This window comes from Leptonychotes weddellii, chromosome 5 (genome assembly GCF_054177405.1).
Source record: "Leptonychotes weddellii isolate Sample4059 chromosome 5, ASM5417740v2, whole genome shotgun sequence".
NCBI classification, from domain to species: Eukaryota; Metazoa; Chordata; class Mammalia; order Carnivora; family Phocidae; genus Leptonychotes; species Leptonychotes weddellii.
In genome coordinates this window covers 2,337,338-2,354,332 of record NC_138373.1, presented here as the reverse complement: position 1 = coordinate 2,354,332, position 16,995 = coordinate 2,337,338, and the positions used below count along the sequence as shown (strand labels likewise).

Sequence of the window (16,995 nt, the reverse complement as noted above, 5' to 3'; positions counted from 1 at the left end):
ACGACTGACTCCCAGGCTGAAAGAAGTTCTCCTGTGGGTAGAATGCTATCCAACAGCATCCCACACTATAGAGAAATCCCTCATGAAAGGAAGCGTCCATCAGTGCAGCAAACGTCAGTGCTGTCTGATTTTAAGAACTTGGCATGGCCACCCCAGCCTTCAGCAGCCACCACCCTGATCAGTCAGCAGCCATCGATGATGAGGCAGACCCTCCACCAGCAAAAAAGACTGTGAGTCCCTGAAAGCTCAGGAGATGGTTAGCATTTTTAGCAGTATTTTTAAAGTATATACATTTTTTAAACATAATGGTATCGCACAATAAACTACAGTATAGGGTAAGCATACATTTATATGTACTAGGAAACCAAAAAACCCATTTGACTTATTTTATTGCAATATTTGCTTTATTACAGTGGTCTGGAACTGAACCCACAACATCTCCAAGGTATGCCTGTATTCTTGCAAATGAACTTATTAACTTTATTAGAATGAGAGGCCAGATCGGTGTCTATGACAGTGCTGAGGGTTGTTCACAGGAACTGTTAGGAAAATGGCTATATAGCATCACTAAACATGTTACACATATGCTACTCATAAAACTTATTTTTAATTATTATACATTTATTCTTTCACCAACAAATATGTATTCAGTGTCTATTATGTGGCAGATAGCATCTAGGTACTAGATATAAAATGGTGACCTAAACAGACACAGTCTCTGTTCTCTGAAGGGAGTGACAGGCTACAACAAAAACCACATAATTTATTATTATAGATAACTGCTATGTAAGAAAAGCAGAAACTGAACTGGTGTGAGAAGGGACCCAATTTTGAAAAGTCAAAGTTCTCTAAAGTGTCACTTAATCTGAGATTTGAAGGTTGAATGAGTTGACCAAGTGTGTGTGTGGTAAGGAGCGGGGAGAGGATGGTTAGGAATTGGTCCAAGCAGGGGGAACACCATATATAAAGGGCCTGGGGTGGGGAAGAACCTGATGTTTTCAAAGCACTGAACACTTCATTTGTAAACAAGCACCCTAGCAAATTGCTTCTAATAGTTCATCAGTTGCCTTTTTTGGTTTTTCTAGCCATCTAATACCTTTGAATTACAATAATTTTGCTTCCTTTCTGCCATTTGCTGTTTATTTTTCAGTATCAAATTAACATTGTGTTGCACTTCCAAAAAATTTTTTCAATGGCCTTGGTAACTTTATTTGGGATATTTAAATAAGTGTTTATAGAGTTACACTGTAATAAATGATGTTGACTGTTAATTTGAGACCCATCTTTGATGACGTTAAGATGGAACACACCCTTCAGTCCTCCTAAGTTTTCCTTTTAAAATAAGGGATACTAAATTTTACCAAGTAACTTCCTAATACCTATTCAGACTATATAATTTTCCATTGGTTTGTACATAATTTCAATTATATTATTCTTAGTACTGAGCAAAATTCCACTTGATATTATTTTTAAATTAACTGGATTCTAGTTTCTAAAATTTAAGTTTCATCATCAAAATCCTGCAGTTGGAAAAACAACCAAAAGTAAAATTCTAGAATGTCAGAATTTAGGTAATTCTCTTTTGAAATAAAATCTATCTTTATAATTTGCAATTCTGCCAATATAGTCTACAGAGTCTGCTATCTTACATCATGTGCTATCTTCTAAGGCTAGCTTGTTTTTATTTCAGTATATATCCCTTAAGATCCATTCAACTGCACATAACAGAATCTCCAACTCAAACTTTCACAAAAAGGAAACTAACCATCTCACGTAATTATCACTACAGAGGTGGCGCTAATTTTAAGGTTCTTTAGTTCGGGGGCCCGACAATCTCAAAAACTCGGGGTTTTGCCTTCTGCTCTGTCCTCTCGAGGTAGTAGATTTGTCATCAGATGGGCTCTCTTTCTAGTTTTAAAATGGTGGTAAGAGGCAACTGGGTGTGTTCTGAAGCACAAAAGTTTCAATTTTTATAAAGTTCAATTTATCAAGTTGTTTTTTTTTTATCTCTTGTGGTTTTCATGTCACATCTAAGGAAGTATCTGCCTGGCCCTATGTCTTCTAAGAGTTTTGTCTTTTGAGCTCTTATATTTAGATCTGTGATACATTTTGAGTTGATCTTAGTGTATGTGTGAGTCAGGGCCCCAGATTCATCATTTTGCATGTGGATATACAATTGTCCCACTTGTTAAAAAGCCCATTTCTTTTCCATTGAATAGTCTGTTCAACAAATGGTGCTGGGACCATTTCCTTCCCATGAATTGGCTCTTAGACTAATCATAGCCCACCCCACAGAGCTAAGGATGGAATGGATTCCTGACAAAATCAGAAATCTTTTTAGGAAGAAAATAAGGAAAAATGGATGACTGAAAGACAACCAACAGGGTGGTAAAAAGTTTAAAAAAAAAAAAAAGTTTCTCGTCTCTCTATGTTCAGGAAGAATAAGTACCATACTTATGATCTGTTTGGAAGAATTCAGCAACAAAACTGAGTGTATGTGTGCTGAGGGGCATTGCTAGCTCTTTAACCCTCACTTTCTGCTATTAATATTGTAAATCTTTATTCGGGTTTTAATAGGGTTTTCTCTATTCAAGTCAATTTGAGTAACTTAATTTTTTCTAGAAAAGTATCCATTTGAGCTTTGTATTTATGAATATATGTTGACCCTTGAACAGCACACGTTTGAACTGGGCGGATCCACTTATGTGAGGATTTTTTTTCTATAAATATAGTATAGTATATGTATTTTCTCTTATGATTTTCTTAACATTTCCTTTTCTCTACTTATTGTAAGAATACAATATAACATACAAAATGTGTTAAAAATAAGGCTCCTGGTAAACCACAGGCTATTAAGTTTTTGGAGAGTCAAAAGTTAAATATGGTTGGCACCCCTTTACCCCACATTAAGGGTCAACTGTATAGTCACACAAAATACATTTTTCCTAATTACCCTTCCCATTCTTTTTCATGTTTTGTTTTCTGTCTCAATTAGACTATCTAAAGTCCTACCTTTTTCTCCAAATAACACTTAAATTTATCAATTGTACTATTATTCTGTTTTCAAGAATTTTTGTGGTTTTTTAGGACTTTATTTCAGAGAGAGAGAGAGAGACAGCACAGTAGAGGGAGCGGCAGGCATAGGAAGAGGGAGAAGCAGGCTCCCCGCTAAGCAGGGAGCCCGATGAGATGCGGGGCTTGAACCAAGGACCCTGGGATACCCAGGCACCCTCTAGTATTTTTGTTTAATTAAAAAAAAAAATACATTTTTTTCATTTATAACATCTGAGCTGAAGTGCTTGATTTTTATTCACTTTTGCTAAGAAATTTAAATACATTACTTTCCCTCTATGTCCTGCTTTGATCACATCTTCATGTTAATATGCACTTCCCATAATTTTTTTCTAGAACTTCTTCTAGACATTTTGTTAGTTTTGTTTTCCTCTTTGATCCAATCAAAAGTTATTTAGGAAATGCGGGGGGCACTCAAGAATCTGGGTTTTTTTTAAACTTTCATGTACATTTTTGAAATTTCATTGTGGTTAGGGAATGTATTTTGTACTATTCTCAGTTTGTTGGAAGTTCAGATTTATGATCTAGAAAAAAATTTCCCTGGGGCCCTAAGAAGACATCATTTCTATTTGCAGGGTAAAGCTCTCAATGTCTCTTAGAGCAGCCTTAATGATTAGAGTATTCATAACCTCTACCATTCTTCTTATCTAACTTAGTCTATCCAAAAGAAACACAGTAGTATGTCTCATTACTCTGCTTTTCTTTGTGTCTTCCAGTAATGTTTAATATGATGTAACCTATCCCATAAAAATTATTTTACTGTGGCTTATACCTTTCATCTTCATGATTACTTCTGTCCCATTTTAATGCTTTGCAATAAGAGAACTTCTATGTTCTGTTTGCATTTACCAATTTCATTCCTTTAAGTTTTTGAGTTATTTTATTTGAAATATAGCTTTTATAAAGGAAATCTAGTCGGATTATTTTTAGTTTTATGTTTGGTTGGTCGGTTTTTAATGCTCTAACTGTAACTTGGGATCCATTTTCCTTCGGATGACCCAACTTCCTGATCAGCGGAGCTGGACTAGCCTGAGAGCCTGTGTTGCTAACCGCCAATCATCAGACATGCCACATAAATGCATCCTCACCTCCCAAAAGGTCAGGAGGCTATGTGGCTTCACACTCCCCGTTCAAAGTCGAGAAATAAGCTAAAATCCAAGAGTGGCCTCCTCCATGCATAAATATTTATCTGAATAGCTTTTTAAGGAATGAAATATGAATGCTGTTATTTCACACCTGAGAACAGCCATTTTATTCCGTATGAACAACTTAGCTGAATATGGTTACAAGGCCACAGACTTCTGACATTTAATAGACAAGATACTGAGACAAACCTAATTTGTGTTCCTTTGTAGGTAACCTGCTTTATCTCCTGGGCTTGTTTTATCCTTACAATTCAAATATTTTTCCAGGATAGATCTAAGTAGAAACCTTTTCTCATTACTTCTGACTGGTTCTCAGGGGACCCTTTTGATATTTACTCACACTCTTCCCTGGCACAGGAAAGTTCAATCACGATTTCCCTGAGTACTGCTCTGGTTTCCTGCTCTGGAACACCTTTTGAACTGAAGACCTGTTATCTGTCATCCACATCCACTTTTCACACTTACGTATCTTTGTCACTTTTTCCCTCTGCATTCTGGACATATTATCAAATTTGTCATCCATATTACTCTTTCCATTTTTTCAAGTATCAAGTCTTCTTTTGATTGTCTTAATATAAATATTAAATTTTATTACAAGTTTGGTTTCCTTGAATTCTTTTATTTCAACGAGTTTTAACATTTCTGCTGTCAATCTCATCCTGTTCTTCAGGGTTCTCTGGTTTCCTTTTTACTTGAGGCCATGATTATTTTTTTAATACATAAGATTTACACCGGTTATAAATTTATAGTAAATTTGCTTACATGTAATCATTTTCAGAGAGATGCACTATGTCTTCAAAATAATTCTTTATATTTTAGAATCTTTTCAAAAGCCACATGCTAGGCATCTTCTATGTCTGCTGAGCACAAGTTCTATTTAGATCTTATATTCTTGCAGACAGGTAACATGTCCTTAGTCTCCTCAACGCCCACTAAATGCTGGCAAGTTCTCCCTCTCAGACTGAAACTTTGGAATGAGATGTGTCCAACTCTCAGCTTGAATGGTAGTGTGACACATATTCCCTCCCATGTAAGCATGTGGACAGAGTATAACTCTTCCTACTCTGCTAGGAACTCCTGTCAGCTGTCACATGCACAGTACACAGTACATGAAACATAAGCACCAACAGCCCTATTTAAAAAGCCTTTCCTTAAATTACATGCATTCGGGGGTGTAGTATACCCTCAGCCATCTCCCCCCTAGCTCCTGCTGCTGGGTGACATATTGGGAATGACAGTTTTCAGGTGAAAATAAATAGAAAATAACTAGTGGAGACAGGGAAAGGGCAGGTTAGGGACACTGGTCTGACTGGCTCAAAAGTCTGCAAAAGACAAACTTTTGCCACTCAGTATAATCCCTGTGCTTCCTGAAGTTAGGCATGGTAAGTCAATCAATTTTTAAACTGTGTCCTACTTTGTGGGGGACTATTTGCCCTGTTCTAGTTCAGAAGTAGAACATGTGCTATATAGTCCAAAATTAGTCTCAAACAACATTCAGGAAGCTTCTACTCCGATCTTGGCACATGGCATTTGCTTTATAGTGCAAATGCCCATGTTTGTCACCTTCATAGATGTTTTTTAATGGGAACTGGGAAGCGGTATATCAGGCCTAAGTAGTCTGCACCACATTATCCCAGAAATGTCAGACTAAGAGTTTAAGTAATTACACCATAATTTTAGTGAGAACTGAGATTATAGGCTGTGCTTGTGCATTTAATGCCTATTTTTCTTAAAAGACAAGATTACTTTTCCACATCATTCTGAATTCAAGCCACAGGCTTATAAAGAACAACTGACAGCAATTGTTTTCTCATTCCCTCAGGGGTTAACATTCGTGTAGCTGTCTCTTTTGGTTGGCATACCCTGTACTGAAGAAATAGAGCCATCTGCCTTGCTGTCTAAAAAACACCACTTGTCTGATATTCTCCTGCCAGAAAGGAGACTGCTCTGAAAAGCCATGTATGCATAAAGCAGATTCACTTTTGAAACATTATCACACCAGCAAAACCATATTCTCTAAAATCATATACATAATTCAATTTAAAATCAGGTCTAAATTCAAACTTTTATCTTAGGTCTGTGTTCATTCTGTTCATGATGATTCTGAATCTGAGTGATTCAGATAATATTAATGATACATTTTAAAACAAAGATTGGTTTTAAAAGTTCTTTTCACTTGGTAGTAACATGCTGTGTCCCATGTGTACTGTGAGCCAATGAGGCTATAGGTACTTATTCTTAAGTGAAAAGAAATATACCACAAATTTTGGGGGTTTAGTTTTTCATTTATTATGAGAGGAGTTACTTCAAATCTCTAAGTTATTTACAGTTTACTGAAATCTGGTGTTTTATTAATTTACTGTTCTCCACAATCAGCTCTTTGGTAGCAATATAAATGAAAATGTGAAAAAAACATTTGACACTATCCTCTCTTATATAAAATCATTGGCTTCAGGATGGGGTGTAAAAGAGATGAAGACTAAAATACTGGTCTCAAAAGCTGTTTCATAATTGAGAACTTTTCATTTCCTTTTTCTGTGGACCAGAAGACCCTATATACCAAGGGTTAACAAGCTTTTCCTCTAACACCCAGATAGTAAATATTTTTGGTCTTGCAAATCATAAAATCTCTGTCACATCTATTCAACTGTGGAATGAAAACAGCCATAGACAATACTTTAAACACATGAGCATCACTGTGTTTCAATAAAACTTTATTTACATTATTAAATGAGGCAGCAGGAAGCAGCACAGAGCAATGAGGTGTAACAATCTGGGACAACACAATTTCACAGAATTACATAGACCCGACTCTTTTATATGTAAAACAGGGAGCAATATTTGTATTATTTAATAGCAATCAGATTTTATGTGTAATGGCTAACTTTTATTCAGCTCTTACATGTGTCAAGCACTGTTCTAATTCAGTTCTCATAACAACCCAGAGAAGTCTGAAATAAAGTGTTAAGACATAAATGAGATACCAGGTCCTATCAGGCTACTTTTCACCTCCACAAAAGGAAACAATGAATAAAAGGGAAGGTAAGTTTGGAAAGGCCCAAATGGCACATGCTTTGGATTCAAATACCAGACTCTGCAAGTCCTCACGAGTTGCAAGTGCTGCTGTCTGCTGCTGTCCTTACTGGTCAGCCCTCCAGCTCCACCATCGCATAATCCAAACCTTTCCATGCCAACTTGAAATCTCAAATTATCAATTTCACTCAATGTTCTCTAACCTATACTGACGGTTCTTCAATACCAACAAAACTGGATGGAAATATGGTAGTAGAGATATCAGATTTGCAATCCCGCTGATGAAATTTGGAACTGAAATGCTTCCTACAAAAGTGAGCTGGGCAATGGGTGATTTTTAAATGCTCAGTTAAACAGTAGCCTAACCAGAAGACAAGTAACTTTGATGTCAATAGCAGATGCACAGAATGCTCTTTCAGGAAAGGAGCAGCTTAGGAACACTTTCTTCTCTTTGTAATGCCTAAAAATGATCAGTCTTATATAAGTGACTCAGGAATAAACTAAATTTTACATATTTTCTCTGTTTCAGATTTTTTTTTTTACTCACAGATGCCCTTATTTTTTAATTTTTTTAAAAGATTTTATTTATTTGTCAGAGAGAGCAAGCACAAGCGGGGTGAGTGGCAGGCAGAGGAAGAAGCAGGCTCCCCGCTGAGCAAGGAGCCTGATGCTGGACTCGATCCCAGGGTCCTGGGATCATGACCTGAGCTAAAAGCAGATGCTCAACCAACTGAGCCACCCAGGCGTCCCACAGATGCCATTATTAAGTTTACTTTTAGTTGAGGACAATAATATACTTACAAAAATGTGACAGGACTCCTTCCTGCTGATCATTTTCTCTTAAATTATCACTTAGATATTGACGAGAGATCTGATGATGTGATAGAAAGATAGTCTTTCTGCAATGTTCATCCTCAAAGGGAATATTTCAGCAGCAGTCCCAATAAATAGGAATTTACCCATGTTCTAGTTATTCTAATTTTCTAGGAAAAAACATTTTCCTATCTACTCATTTTATGCTGCCATAATACTGTACATAAAAGTAAATAAAATCTAATCATCATCATCATCATCGAAACAATATACTGATTTCCCAGGAGGTACGTGATTCAATTATCCAAGTTTATAGTTAAGGGGAATGATATTAAATTCACTCAAAAGGACAGCAAGGAAGTAGGCAGTCAAGCCAGTCAAAGGGGAGTTAAAATATAATGGTCTAGATCAGGGTTTGGCAGACTATGCCCCATGACCCATATATGCCCACTCTTCTCTCTCTCCCCAATTTGCCTGTTTTTATAAATAATATTTTACTGCAACACAGCCATATCCATTCATTTACATAATGTCTAAGGCTGCTTTTATGTTCCAACAACAAATGTGAATAATTGTGACAAAGATTATATGGCCTGCAGAGTCTAAAATATTTACTTCTGGCCCTTTACAGAAAAAGAATGAAAACCTCTAGTCTAGACAAGAGACCCAAGGAACACAGACTATGGAAATTAATTACAAAGTAAAAAGGGGCATGAGTGCAGTTCTACAAAAATAATTAACATCACCAAGCAACTGTTTTACAAATGACAAGTATAGGATAGACAAAAAGCCAGTAGTGGCATTCTGTGATTTTGTGGTATATGGTGAGAAAATTATTCAACATAGGACCCAGAATAATACATTGTTAGCAATAGTTGGTTTGAAATATAGCCCAAAAAGGGGAGCAGCTAGGGCATGCAAACATGAAAAGTAATTTCTAACTTCTTTATCCCATCTATGTAGAACATCTGCATAAACATCTAGAGCATATGAAATTACAACTATAAAAAAGATCCATTTTAAAAAACTTGTCTACCCAAAAAGCAAATCATAAGACAAACGGCAAACTGGGATGTAACAATTCATTTCCTGAGGAGATAATGTTTTTTTTTCTTTAAAAATCCAGACAATAAGTACCAAAAACCTGATAAACAAATAGGCAAAAGACATGAACCAACAGCTGACAGAAGAGAAAGCACTTAGACATTTTAAGATGCTCAACTATACTCAGAAGAGAAATGTAAATTAAAGCTACAATGAGACACCTCTTCTTACCTATCTGGCAAAAATCCACTCTCTTGGCAAGGCTGAAAAGAAACTGAAAAATCACAAACACTATTGATAAAAAGTAAAATTCCTATAAAGGAATTTCTCTAATAAAATTAGATAAATTAGATAAAACATCTAATAAAATTACACATGCAAAATTACACAGTACTTATGCAGCTATAAAAAGGAGGAACAGTTCTCTATGTACTCTTACAGAGTAATCTCCTGGATATATTGTGAAATAAAAAAAGCAAGATGGAGGACAGAGAATATAGAATACTGACTTTTGTATAAGAAAGAAAAAAGTATTTGCTTATTTTTACAAAAAAAATAATAAAATGGAGGAATACTAAGGAGTGAAGGGCTTAGAGATGGAAGTGAGGGCTCTCTAAAGATAACTTTTTAATTTTGAATTTTGAACCTAAAAATGTACATATGTGTGTATACATATATACACACATATATCAATGTCTATGTATACATATATACACATACACCCATATAAAGAACTAAAAAAATGAAAAATGCAGATGTAAAGAAATGGAAATAAGACAATATTTACATCAAATGGTTAAAATATCTACACAGGGAACTGTTTGAACATTTACCCTCAGTTCTCTGTACATCCTTAGTAGTATATATTGAAAGTACTCCTTTAAAAAAAAAAAAACCTGCAAAAAAATCTTGAACTTTAGTTTTAATATTGTGCCATTTTAAAACGTGAATGTATATTGTAGGTTAAGCAAACCAGTATTTTCAGTATAAGAAAAAGGACAGGAAAAAAAAAAAGAAAAAGCATAGAAATATAAAGTGAAAGAAGGGAGAAAAAATCTGCTAACTTCAAAATATCAACGTGAACTCAATTATTTTCAATTCCTAGCTCTGACCACGGAAAGAACTATAAAGCAATGGCCGCCTGTTGCAATAGCGCCCAGATCTTGGGTTTCTGAACATCCTGTTCCTCTAAAATAAACCAGGGCTTCTTGGAGGAAATACTGGCTCCAGGTCTTTAAAAAGTACAAGATGAAAGTGACATATTCCAATTGAAAATGAATGACACATTTAAAGCCTTCAAGGTCTTTAAAATCAAGAGGCATTTCCATCACCACCCTTCTCTAGCAATCTACTCCTATGTAAGTTACTCCAGTTCATTTTCTGCCTCCTCCAAGTGCACTGGCTTTAGATTTACAATGCAGCAGTGTGGTCTTCTACCAGCAAGGTCACAAGAAATAAGATAAATACACAAAACTTTTATATGCTAGCAATGAACACATGGACACAAAAATTAAAAATACTATTTGTAACTGTCCCAAGAAAAATTAAATCCTTAATTTACAGGCCTTGTACAGGACTTACATGACAAAAACTAAAACATGCTGATAAAAGAAATCAAAGAAGAGGTAAACAAATGGAGAGATACACCATGTTCATGGATTGAAAGACAACACATGGGGCGCCTGGGTGGCTCAGTTGGTTAAGCAACTGCCTTTGGCTCAGGTCATGGTCCTGGAGTCCCTGGATCGAGTCCCGCATCGGGCTCCCTGCTCGGCGGGGAGCCTGCTTTGCCCTCTGACCCTACCCCCTCCCACGTGCTCTCTCTCATTCTCTCTCTCTCAAATAAATAAAATCTTTAAAAAAAAAAAAAAGAAAGACAACACAGTATAGGTATCAATTATCCCAAAATTGATCTAAGAATTTATTGCAATTCCTATCAAAATCCCAGAAAGGTATTTTGTAGATACAGAGAACAGTATTCTAAAGTTTATATGGAAATACAAAGTAACAATAGCTAAAACAATTTTGAAAAAAAAGGGAGAATAATCACTATCTGATTTTAAAACTTATTATATAACTATAATTACCAAAGATTATATAATACTGGCTGATAACACCGATCAATGAAACAAAATAGAAAACCCAAAACAGACTCAAAAATGTACCCCGACTGACTTCTGACAAGGTACAAAGCAATTCAATGGGAGGGGGAAAAAAGCCTTTCAAAAAATGGTGCTGAAGCAATTGGACAGCCACAGGTAGAAAAATGAACCTCGACCATACACAAAAATTACTCTAAATCAATCGTGGACTTGAAATGTGAAACAGAAAACTACAAAACTTTTAGGAGAAAGAAATATAGGAGAAAATCTTCAGGATCTACAGCTAGGCAACAAGTTCTTAGATTTGACACCAAAAGCATGATCCATAAAAGGAAAATGGATTAATGCAATTTCACCAAAATTAAACTTTTGCTCTACATAAGACACTGTTACAAGGATGAAAAGAGTCTACAGAGTGAGAGGAAATATTTGTAAACCACATGGCTGACAAAGCACTAGTATCTAAAATATATTAAGAACTCTCAAAAGCCAATAGTGAAAAACAATCTAATTAGAAAATGGCAAGAGACATAGAGAGACATCTCCCCATAGAGGATCTCCAGATGAGAGCTAAGCAAATGAAAAGACGTTCAACATTAGATAAATACCAATTAAAATCCAAATGAAGTATCACTACACACCTATCAAAATGGCTAAAATAAAATGACAACACTAAATGCTGATGAGGATGTAGAGAACCTGGATCATTCACACAATGTGTGTGACAATGCAAAATGGTACAGCCACCTCAGAAAAAGCTTCTCAAACATTAAACATTCAACTAAAATACAACCAACATTTATACCCATAAGCCCATTTTTATCACAGAAAAATCAGTTTGCAAAATAACCTATACACAAATGTTTATAGCAGTCTTACGTGCAATAGCCAAAACATGGAAACAACCCACATGTCCTTGATGGGTGAATCATTAAGCAAACTGGTACATCAATAGCATGGACTACACTCAACAATAAAAAAGAAACTAGCTATTGGTATACACAACAGTCTGGATAAAACTCAAGAGAATTATGCTGAGTGGGAAAAAAAGGCAACCCCAAAGGCTACATTGCATATGACTCCCTTTATTTAATTCTTGAAGTGATAAAATTATAGAAATGAACTTATTAGTGGTTGCCAGGAGTGGTGTTGAGGGAAACAGAAGGAAAACAGGTGTGGCTATAGAGGGTTAACCAGAAGAATCCTTTCATCGGAAATGTTCTGTATCTTGACTGTATCAATGTCAGTATCCTAGATATGCTCTATAGTTGTTAAGATGTTCCCATTGCAAGAAACTTGGTTTAAAAAAAAAGCAAAGGATCTCTCTGTATTATTTCTTATAACAGCAGATGAACCTACAATTATCTCAAAATTAAAATAATTTAAATGAATAAAAATTTTTAAATGAGGGATTACAAATGTTTATTTCCTAAAATTATCCAAGTTTTTCTTAGAAGTCTACTAAAATAAGCATGGAAAACTATGAAAGAAAAGTATAACAAATAGTCCCAAAAGTACCTTTTAGATGGTACATGTAAATGTCTTCCAAGAAGAAAGCTGGTTTTATATTCATACAGTTCTCAATAAATGTTTTCCTTAATTATATGTTTCAATACTATTTCATATTGCAGAGTGTTAGCTTACAAAATAAATGCATACTTTTTATTTTCTAAAAATTAATGGATTTTAAATCTTGGGTATTCCTTCAGAAGTTGAAGTAAATTATACTTTAAAAAAACACTTTTAAACCTTAATATTCTAAAGAAACTTATAAAGATATCAGAAAATATGAAAAAATGGCATTTTCAGATACAGTAAACCCAAGAATAATTATGAATTTGGTGTTGTATAAATTTTCTGCTGCCATATATTTATATTCAAACACCATCACCAAAATCCTACTCAAATAAGATTCAAGTGGGGTTAGATAAATCCTCTCCAAAAGGGATCTTCAAAAAGACAGTCAGGAAAAGGTAAAGAAAGGTTGCAATTACACTCAGCTCACAAACACATTTGTGTACTATACTCTGTGAAAACAGATTACACAAAGTCATAATCAGCAACCTAACGCCTCAGGGATATATAAGGTTCTCCCAGGGTTAATTTCATCCAGATTCTACAGTAAGAGTTATTTATCATAGTATAGTCCTCAGTTCAAAATGCTATTACAAGAACTAGGTCCCTTCACTCAGGAAAATTATTTTTCTTTCCTTCTTACTCTAAAATTGCAATAATAAACCTTAAATCCTTTAGGTCTGAGAGGTTTGCAATAAAGTGTGGTACCAAGACATAACTCAATGTAGAGAAAATGAGGACTGCCTTTGAAAAATTCATCTGCTCCAAGGTATAGATCTGGAATACTTAAGACAGGTTTTTTAAAATGCCAGGTTGTACATATAGCTCACTTTCGTTAGCTATTACCAAGACAGCATTTTAAATAATCACCCTGTAAAGTTCACTAGTTATTTTGAAATTGACTGATATTAGAAACCTGCCCAGCTATACTGGTCAAGAACAATTTTAATGTTCTACATAGGTTTTTCTCTAACAAATATGCAATAAAGACCTTATATACTTTGCATGATCAAAGGAGAACTCTGGCCAACAGTTCTAAAAAGCAGGCAGCCGCAGGGTAGTTTGTCAAGAAGCATAATTTGCTCTTACCCTATTTGAAACTGCTTATAGACATTTATAAATGGTTAAATAAGAGATAATCAAATTGTAAATTTAAATGGAGTGAATCAAAAGCAGGCAAAGGATGAACAGAGAAGGTGCAGGACATGGAGAAAAGATAAGAAAGTAACCCAAGGAAGGATGAGACAAGACTAGGAAATTAAAATACAAACACGAGTTGGCTCCGCCCCCGTCCTCGCGAGATTTCGCGAAGGCCTCCCTTCTCCGTCCGCGCTGCCGACATGCCATCCAGACTGAGGAAGACCCGGAAACTGAGGAAGACCCGTGTCGGCAAGCACCGGAAGTACCCCGGAGGCCGGGGTAACGCTGGTGGCATGCATCACCACAGGATCAACTTCGGCAAGTATCACCCAGGTTACTTTGGAAAAGCTGGTATGAGACATTACCACTTAAAGAGGAACCAGAGCTTCTGCCCAACTGTCAACTGTGGATCGTGGTCAGTGAGCAGACACGGGTAAATGCCGCCAAAAACAAGACTGGAGCTGCTCCTATCACTGATGTGGTGCGATCGGGCTACTACAAAGTTTTGGGAAAGGGAAAACTCCCAAAACAGCCTGTCATCGTGAAGGCCAAATTCTTCAGTAGAAGAGCAGAGGAGAAGGTTAAGTGTGTCGGGGGCGCCTGCCTTCTAGTAGCTTGAAGCCATTTGGGGGGGGGGGCGGTCATTAAATGCTAACAAGGGCTAAAAAATAAAATACAAACAAGAGAACACGGCAATAGGTGGGACATAAAGTAGAATCAAAGAACAAATAACAGGTACTAAAGATAAATATTCTTACCATAAATGTTTAGAAAATTAGTACTAATTTAATTGAGGTTTTTAAATTAAATAATTTTAACACAGAAACTACAGTGTCAGAGATATCTGATCATATATTTTTTCTAAGACTCTGGGGCACCTGTGCGGCTCAGTCAGTTAAATGTCTGACTTGATTTCAGCTCAGGTCATGATCTCAGGGTGGTGAGATGGAGCCCCACATCGGGCTCTGCACTCAGTGTGGAGTCTGCTTGAGATTCTGTCTCTCCCTCTGTCTCTCCCCCTACTTGTGCAGGCTCTTTCTCTCTCAATAAAAATCTTAAATATATATATATATATATATATATATATATATCTTTTGATCATTAAATTTCTTAAAGCGTCACTTTAAAATTCAACTGAAGTGGAAAGATGATAGACATAACCGTCAACTCCCCATTTTGTTTCTTCAGCACATGTTATAAATGCCAACTGGAGGCTTTGCTATTCAAATGTATTGAGTTGCTCCTCCATGTTAAATACATCATATAACACATAGGCAGAACCATTTCCAACATGGAAATTGCCCAAATCAACACCTCTCCCCATCCCCAGCGGGCTCACAATTTCCTAAGAGTATAGTCTTCCCTTCCTCTGGGGCAGGAGGACTGCTAATGCAGGGGACTCTGACAGGATAAGAGCTTCTCTCCCACTGCTCCAGAATCAGGCAGGCCAGGTGGTTGGGAATGCACACAGCATTGGGCCAGGGTTACAAAACTTGAGACAGTCAACCCAGCACTAGCTTGTCACATATTCTTGACATGTTTTAAAACATAAAGGAAAGAAAAGTGTGTTTCAACAGCAATCTTCGACATGCACTAATTTGCTCCAACATGAACACACGCGTGCGTGCACACATTCAGTTAACATCACAGGCCTAGTGTTTGAATAGGCTACCCCAGAGCTACACGTTTGCATAATAGTGTTCCTGTAAAGTCTACTTGCTTTAAAATACCTATTGTCTTCTGCACTGGGCTGATAAGAATCAACCCCAGCCTTCACTGCAATTTAGGTAACCCAGGAGCTTCCTTCACTCATTAGACAAATTGTATACTGAGCATCTCCTTAAGGCAGGTACTCCACAGGGACTAGAGAAAAATATAATGGTGAACAAAACTAACTTGACCCCTACCCTCTTGAAGTTTACATCCTAACACTAAAGAAGCAAACTAACAAATGGTTGAATGTTAAACTGTGCTCCCTCCCGTCTAGGAATGCTGAAGGCCACAAAAGAGGAAGGAACACTTCTCCTCCTGCCCCTGATGTCATGCGGCTTGCAAAGAAAACAAACAGCAGAATGGCAGAACCAGACGTAAAATGGAGAAAGTGTTATTATATTTTGCTTATAAAATTCCTTCGTGAAAGTGTCTATTGCTATAAATGAGGACAAAACCCCCAGGGGCAAGGCAAAAGCCTCAAAATTCACTCAGCCGAACAAAGAGCCTTCCTCAATTTGTCCTAAGACCCTAAGGGTCATGGCTACAGTATGAATTCCTACCTCCAAGGCTTAATTACTGAATATTATTCCTTTTTAGAGTGACCTCCAGAATGTCCTGAAGCCCCCAAAGAGTTCCACAAAACCTAAAGATACGGTCTTGAAATTGCTCAACTCTTGAAGGTAAGGTTGTAAACTCAAAAGTGAGGGCAGGCACTGCTCTGGAATTGGCATGTCTGCTCAGGCGTTCTCACACTATTCCTAACAGCGAGCCCCCAAGTACCCTGGACTATGTCAGCAGCACTAAGAGACCACGTGGTAATCCTGTTCTGAGAACAGACATTTTACAGAAGGTATTCTGCATGTTTTATTTGAATGTCCTGGCCAGATGCAAAATGAACTCAGCACAGGCAGGCAAAAAAATAATAAATTTTAAAATTACAAACTAAAAGCCTAGACTCTGATTCTTTTAACAACAGTAGCCTAACAGTATAGCTCCTAACGTGTCACCTTCCTTAAGGTATCATTCGTACTTCTTAATTCTACATGGAAAAATCACCACATAGCGGGCGAGCGAGCATGTCCGCACCATGCAAGTGAGTAGCCCAGGAGTGGAAGGCCCTACCTTTGTAGGAACCAGATCCCTAGAGTGGTGGCAGGGCACAGTCCCTGGCTGTGCTCCCTCTATGTGCTGCGTTCTTCTCAAGAGCTCTCCCTCAGAGCCAGGAAGCAGGCCACTTGGCAGCCCACAGACAAGTAGCAATCCAAGAAAAAAAGGCAGTCTTTCCTTGGTACTCCTGTGGAAAAGTACCAAATGGGAAGCCAAATGACCTGGTTGCTCACATGCCCATCCCTTGAACT

The 16,995-nt window shown here is 36.8% G+C and overlaps 1 protein-coding gene and 1 pseudogene across 1 annotated transcript in view; one reads left to right on the top strand and one right to left on the bottom strand.

Annotated features, from left to right (window-relative positions):
• SDK1 (sidekick cell adhesion molecule 1) overlaps nucleotides 1-16,995 on the bottom strand; it is an 821,758-nt gene that overhangs the window by 728,757 nt on the left and 76,006 nt on the right. The gene's annotated exons all lie outside the window — the stretch shown is intronic.
• Nucleotides 14,125-14,543, top strand: LOC102734146 (large ribosomal subunit protein uL15 pseudogene; annotated as a pseudogene).